Below are 3824 nucleotides of genomic sequence, written 5' to 3'. Positions count from 1 at the left end.
GGGGGGGAGGGGGACATAGGTATATAATAATTTAAAAAATAAAGATTAAAAAAGAAAGACTGAAGGCATGAAGTCAGCTGATGAAGTTGCAGTAGAAATGATGCTGAAATATTTTTCTTAAATACTTTCTTATTTTTCCTTTAAAAAAATTTTAAAATTGTTTACAGTAATTCATGATTAATTATAGCAAGAGTGCCATCATCTCTCTTCAGTGAATCAAGACATTTCAGTTGCATCCACCTAATTTAAGCTTTATTTTTATCATTTCCCTGATTTCTTTCTAGTATTAGATCTATTCTAGCAGCCAATGGGGCTTCTTATGCCAGTATTCCAAACAAGTTTGCCATTAGTGAAATTTTTAATTATTGTTCTATTACAGGATGCCAGGGCTACTCACATTTACAAACCACCAGTGTTATGATTCTCATTGCTAGAGTGGCCATCATCTGAGATGGGCATGGTAACTAGGAACTCAGATTCCTCAGGAATGAGGGTCACCCCACCAAAAATTCTACCCAGTCCAGGAGAGCTGTTAGCTGAAGGAAGGGTACTCTTGAATGAACATAGAAAAAGATGGTAAGTATCAGTTATGGCCTCAAGATCAATTGCAGCAACAGATTTTGAAGAAGTTTTCCCAAATAAGGCAACATTACTAATAGAAACAAGTGTATGTGAGTGGAGCAAGGGATGGCAGATACACTTCCAAGACAAAGCTTCTATTTTCCAAATATTGGTTGCTGATAGTTCACTGGCATATCTTTTATTGGAATTTCACTGGGCTGCTGAGAGCAGCCTCACCAAATGTTGTAACCCAGGAAGTGGTTCTCAATTAATAACTGGCTTTGGTATTAGGGTGATGCTGGCTTCATAGAATGAGTTTGGAAGTGTTCCTTCTTCTTGAATTTTTTGTAGTAGTCTTAGAAGTACAGGTTTTAGTTCTTCCTTGACTGTTTGGTAAAACTCCCCTGTGAAGCCATCTGGCCCTGGGCTTTTGTTTGCTGGAAGCTTTTTGATTACTGCTTCAATTTCTTCCATAGTTATCAGCCTACTAAGACGTTTAGAATCTTCCTGATTGAGTTTTGGAAGGTTGTATTTTTCTAGAAATATGTCCATTTCCTCCAGGTTGTCTAGTTTGTTAGAATAGAGTTGTCCATAGTAATTTTTAACATTCCTTTGCATTTCTGTGGGATCTGTTGTTACTTCACCTCTTTCATTTCTGATTTTGTTTATTTGGGTCCTCTCTCTTTGCTTCTTGGTGAGCCTGGCTAGAGGTTCATGAATCTTGTTGTCCTCTCAAAGAACAGAACCAGCTCTTGGTTTCATTGATTTTCTGTATTGTTTTTTTGGTCTCTATGTCATTTATTTCTGCTCTAATCTTTATTATCTCCTTCCTTCTGCTCACTCTGGGCTTTTCTTGTTGCTCTCTTTCTAATTCTTTGAGCTGTAGATTTAGATGATTTACTACCATTTTTTCTTGTTTGTTGAGGTAGGCCTGTAGAGCTATAAACTTCCCTCTCAGGACTGCTTTCATTGTGTCCCATAGATTTTGGATTGTTGTGTTTTCATTGTCATTAGTTTCCAGGATATTTTTAATTTCTTCTTTGATTTCTTTGGTAACCCAATCATTGTTTAATAGCATGTTTTCAGCTTCCAAGTGTTTGAATTTCTGGATTGTTTTTATCGTAGTTTATTTCTAATATTATGCCATTGTGGTCTGAGAAGATGCTTGGTATGATTTCAATCTTCTTGAATTTGGGGAGACTTTGCTTGTGACCCAATATGTGGTCTATTTTTGAAAATGTCCCATGTGCACTTGAGAAAAATGTATAATCCGTGGCTTTGGGGTGAAATGTTCTGAAGATGTCAATTAAGTCCATTTGATCTAGTGAGTCATTTAGGATTGCTGTTTCTTTGCTGATTTTTTGTCTAGAGGATTTATCCAGTGATGTCAGTGGTGTATTAAAGACCCTACTATGACTGTATTGTTGTTGATCTCTCCCTTGATATCTTCCAGGAGTTTTTATGTATTTGTGTGATCCTGCATTGGGTGCATATATGTTTATCAGGGTTATATCCTCTTGTTGTATTGATCCCTTTAGTATTATGAAGTGGCCTTCCTTATCTCTTATTATGGCCTTCACTTTGAGGTCTATTTTGTCAGATATAAGTATTGCTACCCCAGCTTTTTTTTTTCATTTCCATTTGCCTGAAAGATATTTTTCCATCCCTTCACTTTCAGTCTGTGTGAGTCCCGTATTTTGAGGTGGGTCTGTTGTAGACAGCATTAATATGGGTCATTTTTTTTTATCCATTCAGCCACTTGATGTCTTTTAATTGGAGCATTTAGTCTGTTTACGTTTAAAGTTATTACTGAAAGGTACTTGTTTGCAGCCATTTTAATTTTTGTGTCTGTTTTCTTTCTTAGCTTTTTATTTCTTCCTTTTACACCAGTCCCTTTTGCATTTCTTGCATTGCTGGCTTGGTGGTGATGAACTCCCTTAGCCTTTTTTTGTCTGTGAAGCTTCTTATTTCCCCTTCAATTTTGAATGATAGCCTTGCTGGATAGAGTATTCTTGGATTCAGTCCTTTGCTTTGCATCACTTTGTAAATTTCTGTCCATTCTTTTCTGGCCTGATGTGTTTCTGTTGAGAAATCATTTGATAATCTAATGGGAGATCCCTTGTGTGTAACTTTCCCTTGTATGTGTCTCTCTTGCAGCCTTTAAGATTCTCTCTTTGTCCTGAACATTTGCCATGGTAATTATGATGTGTCTTGGTGTGGGTCTTTTTGGGTTCATCTTGTTTGGGACTCTCTGTGCTTGTGTGACTTTTTTGTTCCCCACCTCAGGGAAGTTTCCTGACATTGACATTTTTTCTTCAAATAGGTTTTCTAACTCTTGTTCTTCTTCCTGTTCTTCTGGTACCCTTATTATTCATATGTTGCATCGTTTCATGTTGTCCCATAGCTCCCTTAGGCTCTCCTCCTCTCTTTTAATTTTTTTCTCCAATTGCAGTTCAGTTTGGTTGTGTTTTGCTTCCCTGTCATCTAATTTTCTAATTTAGTCCTCCACTTCTCCTAGTCTACTGTTGAAACTTTCCATGGTGTTTTTTTATTGCAGCTATATCACTCTTCATTTCTTCTTGATTCTTACATAAGTTGTTGATTTTTTCCTTCATCTGGTTTATAAACTATGACAGTTATTCTGAATTCTTTTTCTGACATATTGCATGCCTTTGTTTCACTTAGCTGCTTTTCTGGCAATTTTTCCTTTTCTTTCCTTAGGGGGTTTCTTTGTCTACCAAATGGTGTTGGGAAAATTGGACAGATACATGCAAAAAAATCAAAGTAGACCACAACTTACACCATACACAAAAATAAACTCAAAATGGATAAAGGACTTAAACATAAGATGGGAAACCATAAAAATACTAGAGGACTCCACAGGCAGCAAAATCTCAGACATATGCCACAGCAATTTCTTCACTGATACTGCTCCTAGGGCAATGGAAACTAAAGAGAAAATAAACAAATTGGACTACATCAAAATAAAAAGCTTTTGCACAGCAAAGGAAACCATCAACAAAACAAACCCACTGCATAGGAGAACTTATTTGCAAATGTTATCACCAATAAGGAATTAATCTCCAATATTTATAGGGAACTCATACAACTTAACAAAAGGAAGATAAACAACCCAATCAAAAAATGGGCAACAGAACTAAATAGATACTTTTTGAAAGAAGACAGAAGAAAGGCCAAAAGACATATGAAAACATGTTCAAAGTCACTAATCATCCGAGAGATGCAAATCAAAACGACAGTGC

This window comes from Myotis brandtii, unplaced genomic scaffold (genome assembly GCF_000412655.1).
Source record: "Myotis brandtii unplaced genomic scaffold, ASM41265v1 scaffold609, whole genome shotgun sequence".
NCBI lineage: Eukaryota > Metazoa > Chordata > Mammalia > Chiroptera > Vespertilionidae > Myotis > Myotis brandtii.
This window is presented reverse-complemented; position numbering follows the sequence as displayed.